The sequence below is a fragment of the Bison bison genome, unplaced genomic scaffold (assembly GCF_000754665.1).
Source record: "Bison bison bison isolate TAMUID 2011002044 unplaced genomic scaffold, Bison_UMD1.0 scf7180017864452, whole genome shotgun sequence".
Classification (NCBI taxonomy): domain Eukaryota; kingdom Metazoa; phylum Chordata; class Mammalia; order Artiodactyla; family Bovidae; genus Bison; species Bison bison.
The window spans coordinates 6,177,187-6,193,917 of NW_011495014.1; positions in this window are offsets into that span (position 1 = coordinate 6,177,187).

Sequence of the window (16,731 nt, forward strand, 5' to 3'; positions counted from 1 at the left end):
AAAAAAAAAAAAAGATCTTACTTTTCCTTCTTTATGAGTAATGTTTGGAACTTTTTTAAAAAATTCATTTATTTTTTTAGTTGAAGGATAAATGCTTTACAGAATTTTGTTGGTTTCTGCCAAACTTCAACATGAATCAGCCTGCCTGGGTGCAAAAGCCCTCTTTGCCCTGTAAAATCTCTCTGTGCTGTGCTTAGTCACTCTACGACTTTTTGTGATCCCAAGGACGTAGCCCACCAGGCTCCTCTGTCCATGGGATTCTCCAGGCAAGAATACTGTAGTGGGTTGCCATGCTCTCCTCCAGAGGATCTTCCCAACCCAGGGATCAAACCCAGGTCCCCCACATTGCAGGTGGATTCTTTACTGTCTGAGCCACCAGGGAAGCCCTCAACTCCTATTTAAAAGTTTCAAAAACACTAATATATTTACATTCGTTCTATCATTTAAATAACTATTTGGCCTTCAGTGTTTTTCCGTAGCATGGAACTTTCATTTCATGTTACACTACATTTGCATACTCACAAAGCAATCCTACAATTGTGAAATAATCAGTGATGAATGCAACAGATGATTTGCTGCAAGATTTCTCAAAGCTTTTAATGTAGTAATCTGCTTTGTGAATTCTCTTTAATTATTATTTAAAAAATTAAATTAAAAATTTTTTCTTCCAATTTTATTGAGATATAATTGATATACAAGGCTTTCTACTGTGGTGCAGTGGTAAAGGATCTGATTCCCAATACAAAAGAGAGATGAGGGTTCGTTTCCTGGGTGAGGAAGATCCCTTGGAGGAGGAAATGGCAACTCAGTTCAGTATTCTTGCCTGGAAAAATCCCAGGGCTGAGAAGACTGGAGGGCTACTATCCACAAAGTCCCAAAGGGTAGGATAGAACTGAGTGACTGAGCACACACGGGTACACAAGATCGACTATAGCACTGTATCTGTATAAATTTAAGGTGTACAGATTCACGAATTGACTGACATCCAACATGAAGTGATTATCATGGAATGTTTAGGGAGCATTCATCATCTCATACAGGGTATATATTTACAATGTTGTACATTACATCTCTAATACTTATTTATCTTACAACTGGGAAGCTTGTACTTTTTAACTGCCTTCATCTAGTTCACTCTTGCCCTAGCCCGTACCTCTGGTAACCTCAAATCTCATTTCTTTTTCTTTGAGATTGTTTGTTTTTGAATTATAATTTACTTAAAACACTCTGTTTGTTTCTATTATATAATATATAATACAATATATATATAATATATAATACAATATAATGATTTGGTATTTCTGCACATATCAAAATGATCACCAGGATAATTCTAGTTACGGCAGCATACAAACATATTATGTAATTATTGACTGTATACCACACACTGTACATTTCAAACACATGACTCTTTTATTGTGCACCTGAAAGTTCATATTCCTTAATTTCTTTCACCTATTTATTTCTTCTCCTTCCTTCTGTTCCCTCTGGCAACCACCTATCTGCTCTCATATCTATAGCTCTGCTACTGTTTTATTATGTTTTTTCATTTATTTTGTTTTTTTAGATTCCATATATGAATGGAATCATACAGTATTTGTCTTTCTCTCTCTGACTTTTTAAGCTTAGCGTAATACTGTTTCAGTTCAGTTCAGTAGCTCAATCATGTCCAATTCTTTGCAACCCCATGGACTGCAGCACACCAGGCTTCCCTGTCCATCACCAACTCCCAGAACTTACTCAAACTCATGTCCATCAAGTCAGTGATGCCACCAAACTGTCTCATCCTCTGTCGTCCCCTTCTCCTCCTGCCTTCAATCTTTCCCAGCATCAGAATCTTCTCCAAGGAGTCAGTTATTTGTATCAGGTGGCCAAAGTATTGGAGCTTCAGCTTCATCATCAGTCCTTCCAGTGAATATTCAGGACTGATTTCCTTTAGGATGGACTGGTTGGATCTCCTTGCAGTCAAGGGACTCTCAACAGTCTTCTCCAACACCACAGTTCAAAAGCATCAATTCTTTTGCACTCAGCTTTCTTTATAGTCCAACTCACATCCATACATGACTATGGAAAAACCATATCTTTGACTAGATGGACCTCTGTTGGCAAAGTAATGTCTCTGCTTTTTAATATGCTGTCTAGGTTGGTCATAACTTTTCTTCCAAGGAGCAAGCATCTTTTAATTTCATGGCTGCAGTCACCATCCGCAGTGATTTTGGAGCCCAGAAAAATAAAGTCAGCCACTGTTTCTACCATTTCCCCATCTATTTGACATGAAGTGATGGCACCGGATGCCATGATCTTAGTTTTCTGTATGTTGAGCTTCAAGCCAACTTTTTCACTCTGCTCTTTCATTTTCATCAAGAGGCTCTTTAGTTCTTCTTTGCTTTCTGCCATTAGGGTGGTATCATCTGCGTATCTGAGATTATTGATATTTCTCCCAGCAATCTTGATTCCAGCTTGTGCTTCCTCCAGCCCAACATTTCACAAGATGTACTCTACATATAAATTAAATAAGCAGGGTGACAATATACAGCCTTGATGTACTCCTTTGCCATTTAGACTCATCCAATATTGTTGAAAATGACAAGATTTCATTTTCTTTATAGCTGAGTAATATTCCACTGTATACATATATGCCACATCTTTTTTAACATGTGTCTATTAATGGTTACTTAGGTTGTTTCCATATCTTGGCTATTGTAAATAATGATGCAATAAACATGGGGGTTTGAATACAGATTTTCTGAATAACATTTTTGTTTCCTTTGGATAAATATCTAGGTGTGAAATGTCTGGATCATATGGTAGTTCTACTTTTAATTATTTGAAGACTCTCCATAATTTTTCCATGCACCAATTTATATTCCCACCAATAATTGAGAGGATTCCTTTTTCTCCACATTCTGCTAACACTTGCTATTTTTTGTCTTTTTGGTAATAGCCATTCTGACAATTGGGAGGTGATATCTTACTGTGGTTTTGATTTATGTTTGATGATTAATGATGTTGAGCATCTTTTCATGTGCCTGTTGACCATCTGTATGTCTTCTTTAGAAAAATATCAATTCAAATATTTAAAAATCAGGTGGTTTTTTGATGTTGAGTTTTGTTAGTTACCTGTATATTTTGAATGTTAATTCCTTATCAGATATATGCAAATATTTTCTCCCATTCAGCAGGGCTTTTCATTTTGTTGATAATTTCCATCATTGTACAAAACTCTTTAATTCTTTATTTTCTTTTTCATGACAGAACTGGTATTCCACACACATAGTGTTGCAAATATCATTGCATTTCCATATGTGTGTGTATTTATGTAGTCAAAACAAAAATCTCTATAAACAGTATTTGCTTTTTTTGCATAATAAAGCAAAAAAGTGTGAGTGAATGATAGTTGCTCAGGCATGCCTGACTCTTTGCAACCCCATGGACTGTAGCCTGCCAGACTACTCTGTTCATGGAAATCTCTCGGCAAGATTACTGGAGTGGGTTACCATTTCCATTAACTCTCTATCAGAAAAAATGTTGAATCTAAAATAAGAAGAGTATATTGATATTGTTTGGTGGGCTAGAAGTACCTAAGAGAGTCTATTCTAGGTTTCATGCTCATTGGTTTTTACATTAAGAGTTAAAATATAGATTTGGGTTATAAACAGAGCTGACACGCTAATAAAAATAAAATGTTCCATGTCTATTTTTCCAAGATACCTTGAAAGGAAATTTCACATGGTAAAAATGTTGAGATATAATTTAGAGAGTGTAAAGAGTAACATTGATCTATTAATAATTGGTACATCTGACTCTTAAAGTTTGGCAGTTATCTTTGTGCCACCTGATGTCTTTTTTCCAAAATGGAATTAAAATCTGACAACCATGTGTTCTCAGTATAAACACAGATATATACAGGAATACACAAGGATTATAACAAGATTGCTTTATTGCCTTCTGCTAGGTCTGCATCAACTGAAAATTAAATTTTTTGAAGTTGGCAATTTAAATGGAAAAGCCATAAAAATTGTGTTGAAAATAATATTTCTCTAATCTATGAGTCACTGATGATAAGACATTATTTCTTTTAGGCACTCTGATAGTGGTTATTTAGATTTTCTCATTCTTGAAAAGAAATTATGTTTCTCTAATTATAAATTTGGTTGTGTGTTTGCTGAGGTTTAAACAGATTGTTAATAAATGTGCTGTATTCAAAATTTATCATCTTTCAGATCAATTTAAGCTTCCCCTTGAAAGTGGGGGTCTGCTCATACCTTTCCACTTTGGATTGTCAATCTACATTTAAACTGACCTTTGCCAAAACTAGTTAAGGTATTTTAATCTTCAGAAATAAACATTAAGCATAGTATATGTTGGGATGCTGACTTAATTTTTGAAACTTCAACAACACCAGTGACATCTTTGCAATTAATACAGCATCAAGCTTCCTTCAAAGGGCTTCAAATGGGCAGGATGGGAAAGTTTGCAAAGACCTTCCAAGGTGGAAATTAGAAAATTAATAGAGGTGACCATGGGTTCAAGAGACTATATTTCTGTTTTCTTTATTTGCTTCTCTCCTAGCTCCTACTGGGAAATCCCACACAGAGACGTTAATCAAAATTCCACCAGAAATTGCCTCAATCTTTTTATGACAACTCATCAACGAAAAGTCTAATGTCTGGAATGAAGTTTGAGAACATGAGTTAAATTGAGAAAGTCCATCTCAGAGCTGAGAAAGGGGTAGAAATTTTCCTTAACATTAGTCTGCCATTTGATACTAACACTTTAGATTCACATCACGATTTATATCTTATGGAACCCAATATATTTTGAAAGCTTTAACTCCCTTTCCTCCTCCTTCACAGAATCATTTCAACAGGGGCGTGAAGTATCATTTCTATTGTAAGAGAGGTCACATCGCACCAGGGAGTTTTTAGAGAAGCTGGCCTGTGTCATTCTAAATTTAGTAAGAAAATCCCACTCTGCACAAACATTTGGTCTACATAATTGCCGAGTCTCAGGCTTTGTTACAGAAGCTTATGAAAACAAATGTAACTCTCTACCTCAGCAATGGCCAAGTACCCTTGAGCATCTCTAGACCTTGTTTAATTGACGCTTTTCCCAGCAAAGCACCTGCTCCTTAAACATGCAAAATTCCAACCATATCCACACATAATAATCAGGCTGCAAAAGAGGGAAAGAGTAGAGAGAGACCCAAGGCAGCATGAGTTCTGTACAGAACCTAAAATCTGGCATTTCTGCCAGAACCAGAAATAAAGGATTCCTTTGACAATAATAATTGGGACTAGCTGCTGAACTGTGTTCCCTTGAAAATGTTTCAAAGTTGCCTTCAATGGGAAGAAATGCATGATGTTAGTAAGCTTCAAATGATAATGAGACAGTATTTTGTAGAGAATAATGTAAGAACTGTACCATAAAAAACAGATAGCGATTATGAATCAGGAGACTACATAATGAATCACATGAAAAAAATTGCTTTGTTCTTTCTGCTTGCTTTGTTTTTATTTAAGTTTGTTTCTGCCATGTAAGAATTAGGAGGGTTTCACTCAGTTTCTGCCATCTCCTAAAAGTTGGAAGATCTGAACAACCTAAGTGTTCATCAGTGGGTAAATAGATAAATAATTTGTGATAACCACACACAAGAATGTTATTCATTCATCAGAAAGATGGAAATCTTGTCATCTGTGACAAAATGGATGGATCTTGAGGATACTGTGCTAAGTGAAATAAGCCAAACAGAGAAAGACAAATGCTGTGTGATCTCGCATATGAAATCTAAAGACAATGAATTTATAGAAACACAGAGTGGAATGGTGGTTGCCAGTGATTGAGGGGTGGAGAAAATGGGAAATGTTGGTCATCTTCTAGTTATGAGATGAATAATTATAACATTGTTAGTATAGTTAGGCTCCCCTGGTGGCTCAGAGGTTAAAGCATATGCCCGCAATGCAGGAGACCTGGGTTCAATCCCTGGGTCAGGAAGATCCCCTGGAGAAGGAAATGGCAACCCACTCCAGTATTCTTGCCTGGAGAATCCCATGGACGGAGGAGCCTGGTGGGCTACAGTCCACAGGGTCGTAACAATACTGTATTGTATACTTTAATAGAGTACTTACAATATAAGTAGAACTGTAATGTTCTCACCATAACAATAACAATAAAACGGTAATTGAGGGGAAGAACCAACCTTATCAACCTTACTGTGGTAAACACTTTGCAATATATATGCATGTATCAAATCATCAAATTGTACACCTTAAACTTACACAAAGCTGTCAATTTTATCTCAATAAAGCTGAAAAATACATGTACTTTTTTAAACTGGAGGACCTGATGATAGTGAGCCAAACATTTCTTAGTGTCAACAAAGAACTGAGGCTTGCATCACCCAAATCCTTGTCCTTGGTCTGTTTTGAATGTCACTTGGCATCAAAGTTTGCAAATCCTGCTCTAAAGGAAGTTTGAGATATAAAAACTGCCATTGGTTTTCAGGCATCAAAGGGTGTATAAAGAGACCTCTAGGAGAGGAATCAAGAAACATCAGTTTTTAGGTCATTGTAATTTATCACTACTTTTGCATATAATGAGCTCAGAAATATGTGCTATACAACTAATGGGAGTATATAAACATTAGAAGGCTACTAGGAATGACACAGGCGCTGTGAATCCATGAATTGAATCCTCACTGTGAATTTCCACCTACATTCATCTACTCTAACTCAAGGAAAAGCCTTGGGACTTTGGGAAGGCTCCTGGGTTTGGCATACAGTATAATGATCTGTCTGTGTTATAGTTTGTCTCTTGAAACAAGCAGACATTTCTCTTCACTGAGATCTTATGTCAAAAGATTTTAAGCCAATAATTACTGTCAGTGATATAGAAGCACTTAATATGTGAAAATTATATACAATAAGCTTTCATAACATTTTACAACCTGGTAGCTCAGATGGTAAAGGATCCATCTGCAATGGAGGAAACCTGGCTGGGTTCGATTCCTGGGTTGGGAGGATCCCTTGGAGGAGGGCTCCCACCCCAGTATTCTTGCCTGGAGAATCCTCATGAATAGAGGAGCCTGGCGGGCAACACTCCATGGGGTTGCAAAGAGTTGTATATTACTGAACAACTAAGCACATATAAACATTAACTCCTTCCTTTTTAAAAACAACTCTAAAAACAGTAGCCAATTCTTATAGGTCTTTGTTATAGATTTTTGCATTTTCTCCATTTTGTTTTCAAGGTTTTTGATCATCTTTACTATCATTATTCTGATTTTGTTCTCAGGGAATTTTCCTCTTTCTTCATTTATTTGGACTTCTGTGTTTCTAGTTTGTTGCTTCATTTGTGCAGTATTTTTCTGCCTTTTCATTTTTTTTTAAGTTATTGTGTTTTAGGTTTCCTTTTCCCAGGATTCAAGGAAAGTTGAATTCTTTCCTTGAAGAAGGTTGAATTCTTTCTTCCTTTTGGTTTCTGCCCTCCTAAGCTTGGTCAAGTGGTTTGTGTGAGCTTCAAATAGTGTGAGATTTATGCTGAGTTTTTATTTGTTTGTTTTTCCTCTTACGGGCAAGGTTGAGTGAGGTGGTACTCCTGTCTGCTGATGATTTGGTTTGTATTTTTGTTTTATTTATTGTTTAGATGAATCATCCTGCATGGGGTGCTACTGGTGGTTGGGTGATGCTGGGTCTTGTATTCAAGTGGTTTCCTTTGTGTGAGTTCTTACTATTTGATACTCCCTAGGGTTGGTTCTCTGGTGGTCTAGGGTCTTGGAGTCAGTGTTCCCACTCCAAAAGCTCAGGGTTTGATCTCTGGTCAGGGGTGAATATGCCACAAATTGTTTGTTATGGCATTAAGGGAGAGTAAAACAAATATCCAAAAACAAGAAACCAAAGTTGAACACCAGACCAATGGCAGTTACAAAACCAAGTAACTAATAATTAAAATAATGGAATATACACATATACATATACACCCATGAACAAAGTAAAAAAGGTCCAATAAAAATAAAGTACAGTAGATTGACCCGGTGAATAAAGGAAATCAAAAATTATATTTACCAGTTCAGGACAAAATTAACTTAAGCACAAACTGGAAAAAAAACTAAAGCAAGGTGCCAAGTGAGGAATAAAGCAATGAAAACAAAACTAACAAATATGTTGATAGGAAATGAAAGAAAGGGAAGAAAGAAAGAATACATATGCAAAGTTAAATAGAGGTAGATGAAGAAGATATACATACATTAAAGATTAACTGCAAAGAGAAAAGAACAGTAGGAAGGGCAAACAAAAGAATAAATGTAAAAAAAATTTAATAGGTTTAAAAAATTAAAATTATAAAAAAAAGAAAAGAGAAAAAATGGAAGAAGAATGAGAAATGGGGGGCGGGGGAGGGGAAGAAAACGTCCACATTCCTGGACAGGAAGAATCAAAATTGTGAAAATGACTATAGCACCAAATGGAATCTACAGATTCATTTGATCCCTATCAAATTACCAATGGCATTTTTCACAGAACTGGAACAAAAAAGTTCATAATTCATATGGAAACACAAAGGATCCCAAATAGCCAAAACAGTCTTGAGAAAGAAGAATGGAGCTGGAGGAATCAAACTTCCTGACTTCAGGTTAATCCTACAAAGCTGCAGTCATCAAGATGGTATGGTACTGACACAAAAGTAGACCAATGGAACAAGACAGAAAGCCCAGAAATAAACCCATGCACTTATTGGTACCTTATTTTTGAAAAAGGGGGCAAGAATATACAATGGGGCAAAGACAGCCTCTTCAATAAATAGTGTTGGGGAAGTTGGACAGCTACATGTAAAATAATGAAATTAGAATATTTCCTAACACCACACACAAAGAAATTCAAAATGGATTAAAGACCTAAATGTAAGACCAGAAACTATAAAACTCTTAGAGGAAAACATAGGCAGAACACTCAATGACATAAATCAAAGCAAGATCCCCTATCACGCACCTCCTAGACGTGGAAATAAAAACAAAAGTAAACAAGTGGGACCTGATTAAACTTAAAAGAAACTATAAGCAAGGTGAAAAGACAACCCTCAGAGTGGGAGAAAATAATAGTGAATGAAACAACTGACAAAGGATTAATTTCCAAAATATACAAGTAGCTCATACAACTCAATACCAGAAAAACAAACAACCCAATCAAAAAGTGGGAAAAAGACCTAAACAGACATTTCTCCAAAGAAGACATACAGATAGCTAACACACACATAAAAAGATGCTTAACATCACTCATTATTAGAGAAATGAAAATCAAAACCACAATGAGATATTACCTCACACTGGTCAGAAGGGCCCTCATCAAAAAGTCTACAAACAATAAATGCTGGAAAGGGTGTGGAGAAAAGGGAACACTCTTGCACTGTTGGTGGGAATGTAAATTGAAACAGCCCCTATGGAAGATGGTATGGAGATTTCTTAAAGAACTGGGAATAAAACCACCATATGACCCAGCAATCCCTCTCCTAGGCATATGTCGTGAGGAAACCAAAATTGAAAGAGACACATGTATCCTGTTGTTCATTGCAGCACTATTTGCAATAGCTAGAACGTGGAAGCAACCTAGATGTCCATCGACAGATGAGTGGATAAAGAAGTTGTGGTATATATACACAGTGGAACATTACTCAGCCATAAATAAGGAACACATTTGAGTCAGTTCTAATGAAGTGGATGAATCTAGAACCATTATACAGAGTGAAGTGAGTCAGAAAGAGAAAGATAAATACTGTATTCTAACACATATATACAGAATCTAGAAAAATGGTACTGAAGAATTTATTTACAGGGCAACAGTGGAAAAACAGACATCGTAAATAGACTTATGGTCATGGGGAGAGGGAAGAAGAGAGTGAGAGTGAGATGTATGAAAAGAGTAACATGGAAACTTACATTACCATATGTAAAATAGAAAGCCAACGGGAATTTGCTGTATGGCTCAGAAAACTCAAACAGGGGCTCTGTATCAACCTAGAGGGGTGGAATGGGGAGGGAGATGGGAGGGAGTTTCAAAAGGGAGGGGATATATGTATACCTATGGCTGATTCATGTTGATGTTTGACAGAAAACAGCAAAATTCTGTAAAGAAATTATCCTTCAGTAAAAAATGAATTAAAAAAAAACAATAGGCAAAGCAGATATTTGCTGCTTTTAATAGTCTCTGACAGTAAAAATGACTTTTGTCCAAGAATAAAAAAAAATTGAAAAACCATGAACAGAGCTCTGATCTGTTTTCTACCAATAATAAAATTTTGAAGTGTGTTCTTTAAATACCTAAATTATCAGCAATTGAGTAAATATTATACAAAAGTGTAGTTGTTAAGGAGGAAAGTTCTGGAATTAATAGAGCTGGGTTACTACTCTGAGTGTGATGCTTAATACCTCTGAGACCTTGGTCAATTTAATAATATGTTTTATTTTTTCTCATCTGTAAAATATACATGATTGCAGTTACCTTACAGAATTATTGTGAAAATAAATGAGACAATGCCTATTAAGTACTTGTAACAGTGGCTAATACATAATAGAAATTCAATGCTTAATACTTAAAAGAATTATATTAAGATTTATAACAAAATACAGAATTTAAATATACATGACTGAAAAAGTGATTTAGGTTATACTAATATAACTTTTGCTTTATGAATTCAGTGCATGTATGGAAAGAAAAAGTCAATGGGGTATTTAACTTAGGTAACTGAATATATGTGTACAAAAACTCCTATAAAGATGTCAGAATGGTATCTGGGGGAAAATTGCCATTGGAGGCTATTGATATTATTCATTTTTTGTGCTACAAATTTTTTTGAAAATAATTTTGTTTATTTATTGTCAGGATATTTTTATTGGAGTATAATTGCTTTACAATGTTGTATTTCTACTGCTGATTGACTTCCTTGACAGAATATTTTTAATACTTGAAACATTTTCAAGCATAATGCTTTTAAAAGTTCATTTCACATTTGCATTGGCAAATGGAAACATTCTAAACTGATGCTTTCTCCATTACAAATGTAAAATTTTTGTAAAGCTCTTAGAGAGTTGCAATCTGCTTTTTGGTTTACAGGAAACTTGACTTTTTGTTTTCGTTTCTGTCTTTCAGAGTTGCTATCATTCTTACTGGGTAATGAGAAACAGGTGCACAAGAGTCAAAGCTCATTAAGATGAAAACCAACTGAGGTTCATATTTCTCTGTAACAGATGCAGGGCTCTCACGTTTAAATAAGTATCACTCTTAATTTGTTGCATGATTGTTATTAATTAGAAATGAATCCTGATAACAAAATTGCAATACTATTGACTTTTAGTCTATGAACTGTATCCTTACCAAACACAACTAAACTGCATATTCTTTATACTGCACTGCTCACATACTTCCCCAGTTCCAGTGGCAACAGTACAAGCCCCTCTAACTTGCTTTCATTCTGCTGCTGCTAAGTCACTTCAGTCATGTCCGACTCTGTGCGACTCCATAGACAGCAGCCCACTAGGCTTCTCTGTCTCTGGGATTCTCCAGGCAAGAATACTGGAGTGAGTTGCCATTTCCTTCTCCAATGCATGAAAGTGAAAAGTGAAAGTCAAGTCGCTCAGTTGTGCCCGACTCCTAGAGACCCCATGGATTGCAGCCTACAAGGCTCCTCCATCCACGGGATTTTCCAGGCAAGAGTACTGGAGTGGGGTGCCATTGCCTTCATAGTATTCATCAAATATAATGTCTATTTAAATACCTTTAATATTGTAGGATTTCATGCAAAACTCCACTGTTCTATATTCAATTATTTGAAACATCTAAGTCAAATTGATAATTATTTGGGGTCTCAGCTTAACTAAAGCACTGAAAGTTTAGGTAAACTCATTAGTTTTTGAGGTTTCTATTTCTCAGTTTGCTTATAATTTATTTGTGTACATTTTCCCAAAAACAAAATTTAATACCTCTCAAAACTTGGTAGTGTGTAATGGGGGCCTGGGAGGGAATATTTGTATACATATTGCAGATTTACTTTGTTACCCAGCAGAAACTAATATATTGTTAAGCAATTATTCTCCAATAATAAACAAAAACATCAAAAAAAACCCCCCAAATCATCATGCTGTACATCTTAAACTTATATAGTCCTGCAAGTCAATATATCTCAGTAAAACTGGAAGAAAATCTTTTTAAAAACTTGGTAGTTTTAAGAATATTTATAAGGCCAATGTGTTCTTTCCCTTTAAAAACAGTCTTTTATTTTCTTTTTTTTTATTTTTTGACTTTACAATATTGTATTGGTTTTGCCATATATCAAAATGAATCTGCCACAGGTATACATGTGTTCCCCATCCTGAACCCTCCTCCCTCCTCCCTCCCCATACCATCCCTCTGGGTCGTCCCAGTGCACCAGCCCCAAGCATCCAGTATCGTACATCGAACCTGGACTGGCGACTCGTTTCATATATGATATTATACATGTTTCAGTGCTATTCTCCCAAATCATCCCACCCTCTCCCTCTCCCACAGAATATTTAAGGATGAAATAATTTTTTGTTTCAGTCTACAGCTCTCTCAGATTCAGAAACTTTTGTAATCACACAGCAAAAAGGAAAGGATAAAATCCTCTTTCAGAGAGACACGTGTACCCCAATGTGCATAGCAGCACTGTTTAGAATAGCTAGGACATGGAAGGGACTTATATGTCCATCAGCAGATGAATGGATAAGAAAATTGTGGTACATATACACAATGGAATATTACTCAGTTATTAAAAAGGACTCATTTGAATCAGTTTTAATGAAGTGCATGAAACTGGAACCTATTATATAGAATGAAGTAAGTCAGAAAGACAAACAGCAATGCAGTATGTTAATGAATATATCTGCAATTTAGAAAGATGGTAACGATGACCCTATATGCGAGGCAACAAAAGAGACACAGATATAAAGAACAGACTTTTGGACTCTGTGGGAGAAGGCGAAGGTGGGATGATTTCAGAGAATAGCACTGAAACATGTCTATTACCATATGTGAAATAGATCACCAGTCCAGGTTCGATGCATGAAACAGGGTGCTCAGGCCTGGTGCACTGGGATAACAACCCAGAGGGATGGGATGGGAAGGGAGGTGGGAGGGGGTTTCAGGATGAGGGATACATGTACACCCATGGATGATTCATGCCAATGTATGGCAAAAACCACCACAATATTGTAAAGTAATTAGCCTCCAATTAAATAAATTAATTTTAAAAATCCTCTTTCAGTGGTAGTACCAGAAATTTTTAATTGCCCTTTAATTAGCTTAATAGCTTACACTTGATTGCATGCTCCTGCTCAGTCACTCAGTCATGCCCAACTTTTTGCGACCCTTTGGACTGTAGCCCACCAGGCTCCCCTGTCCATGGAATTTCCCAGGTAAGAATACTATGATGGGTTGCCATTTCCTCCTTCAGGGGATCTTCCCAAACCAAGGATGAAACTCACGTCTCCTTTGTGTCCTGTATGGCAAGTGGATTCTTTGCCACTGAGCCATCAGGGAAGCCCTACTTCATTGTATATATTTTTTCATCTGGCAAATTTTATATAAAATCCCAGTGTTATTTTTACAGATTTTATTGACTCTATCAAATTGTTCATCAGTTACTAACATAGGCAAATTATTTGAATATATACATGTTCATATCTTGGTCTTCATATGTATGTTTGTATGTGGTGTGATCTTTCCAATAGTTTTTATTAAATCTGTGTCCATAATTAACATATTTTCTGTATGAAGAATAGCAAATGATCAAATTCTTAAAATATGTAGTATTGCTTAGCAGTTTTTTATAAGCTACAGGGCTTTTATGCATTTACAAAAGAAGAAATTGTATTGTATAAAGATCTGCCCAATGAAACAGCATTAAATTATTACTTATTCTGATTCATTGCAGTTTTTGTTTATAAATTTTCTAACTGCACAGCTAATATAATGGGACTGCTGCTGCTGCTACTAAGTCGCTTCAGTCGTGTCCAACTTTGTGTAACCCCATAGATGGCAGCCCACCAGGCTCCCCCGTCCCTGGGATTCTCCAGGCAAGAACACTGGAGTGGGTTGCCATTTCCTTCTCCAATGCATGAAAGTGAAAAGTGAAAGTGAAGTCGCTCAGTCATATCCGACTCCTAGCAACCCCATTGACTGCAGCCTACCAGGCTCCTCCGTCCATGGGATTTTCCAGGGAAGAGTCCTGGAATGGGTTGCCATTGCCTTCTCCAATAATGGGACTAGAAAAGCTAAAAGTAATGTGAGGAAAACTAGTAGCCAAATATGAAAATTAGCCAGGTTTGAAAGAAATAAGCAACAGATCCTTATTAATTGACTCCTTGTATAATGCAAGTTGTTGGAGGAAAACAGACTCTTTCCATTGTTTGCACATACTCTCTAAGGAATATGTTTAATGAACTACATTAGAGTTAGTAATACTTCACTATTTGTGATCGAAAGTACCAGTAAAAAACAACTGAAATGCAAGTAACAAATATTATAAATTGGCATTATTGGTTATTCTTACATGGTGATTTGTTTTTCTAGAAGCTGCTCTATAAAACTACAAAAGAAAGCGTGCCCAGTTCTTTGTCAAATGTTAAAAAAGTCACCTACGCCCACTACTGACAAAGGACCCATGCATGCCTGAGTGCTTAGTTGCTCCATTGTGTCCAACACTTTTGCAGCCCACCAGGTTCCTCTGTTATGGGGATTCTCCAGGCAAGAATACTGGAGTGGGTAGCCATTCCCTTCTGCACGGGAATCTTCCTAACCCATGGATCAAACCTGAGTCCTTCAATGCAGGCAGTTTCTTTACTGTCTGAGCCACAAGGGAAGCCCCAAACTACCCATGAAGAGTTCCCTCTCCTCTTCAAAGGGCCTTCAGGACAGTAAAAATTGTTTTATAACTAGTCCTCTCTTAAATATATATTTTTCCTAGTTCTAAATTTTAATTATAGAAAATTTTGTATATATACTCTAAAAAGAAAGTTGTAATATACTTTCTAACTTACCCCAAAAACAAACTGTAAATGAATTTATTTTCTAATTATTCATTGCCTATTCCCTTTTAAAATTTCTATTCAAAAATAGAAAATGCAATTTATTGAATAAATCAGGAAGTCTTATATTTTCCCTGAATTTCATAAAATAATTTGGATCACAGAATTTCACCACTGTAATATTTTAAACTATACTGGTAAGATTAATATATTGTTGGCATTTGTGCACTGGAACAAGATAACTATTTCAGATAAATGTATAATCATTACTAACACTATCATTATGACAGCTAATATTTATAAAGAATGTTATCTATGTCAACCCTCTTCCAACAACACAAGAGAAGACTCTACACATGGACATCACCAGATGGTTGACACTGAAATCAGATTGATTATATTCTTTGCAGCCAAAGATGGAGGAGCTCTATACAGTCAGCAAAAACAAGACCAGGAGCTGACTGTGGCTTGGATCATGAATTCCTTATTGCCAAATTCAAACTGAAATTCAAGAAAGTGGAGAAAACCACTACAGCATTCAAGTATGACCTAAATCAAATCCCTTATGACTACACAGTGGAAGTAAGAAACAGATTTAAAGGCCTAGATCTGATAGACAGAGTGCCTGATGAACTATGGATGGAGGTTCCTGACATTGTACAGGAGACGGGAATCAAGACCATCCCCAAGAAAAAGAAATGCAAAAAAATAAAATGGCTGTCTGAGGAGTCCTTACATATAGCTGTGAAAAGAAGAGAAGCGAAAAGCAAAGGAGAAAAGGAAAAATACAGCCATTTAAATGCAGAGTTCCAAAGAATAGCAAGGAGAGATAAGAAAGCCTTCCTCAGCCATCAACGCAAAGAGATAGAGGAAAACAATAGATTGGGAAACACTAGAGATCTCTTCAAGAAAATTAGAGTTACCAAGGGAACATTTCATGCAAAGATGGGCTCAATAATGAACAGAAATGGTATGGACCTAACAGCAGCAGAAGGTATTAAGAAGAGGTGGCAAGAATACACAGAAGAACTGTACAAAAAAGATCTTCATGACCCAGATAATCACGATGGTGTGATCACTGACCTAGAGCTAGACATCCTGGAATGTGAAGTCAAGTGGGCCTTAGGAAGTGTAACTATAAACAAAGCTAGTGGAGGTAATGGAATTCCAATTGAGCTATTTCAAATCCTGAAAGATGATGCTGTGAAAGTGCTGCACTCAATATGCCAGCAAATTTGGAAAACTCAGCAGTGGCCACAGGACTAGAAAAGCTCAGTTTTCATTCCAATCCCAAAGAAAGGCAATGTCAGAGAAGGCTCAAACTACCACACAGTTGAACTCATCTCACACGCTAGTAAAGTAATGCTCAAGAGTCTCCAAGCCAGGCTTCAGCAATACGTGACCATGAACTTCCAGATGTTCAAGCCTCTTTTAGAAAAGGCAGAGGAACCAGAGATCAAATTGCCAACATCCGATGGGTCACCAAAAAAGCAAGAGAGTTCCAGAAAAACATCTATTTCTGCTTTATTGACTATGCCAAAGCCTTTGACTGTGTGGATCACAATAAACTATGGAAAATTATGAAAGAGTTGGGAGTACCAGACCACCTGATCTGCCTCTTGAGAAACCTGTATGCAGGTCAGGAAGCAACAGTTAGAACTGGACATGGAACAAAAGACTGGTTCCAAATAGGAAAAGGA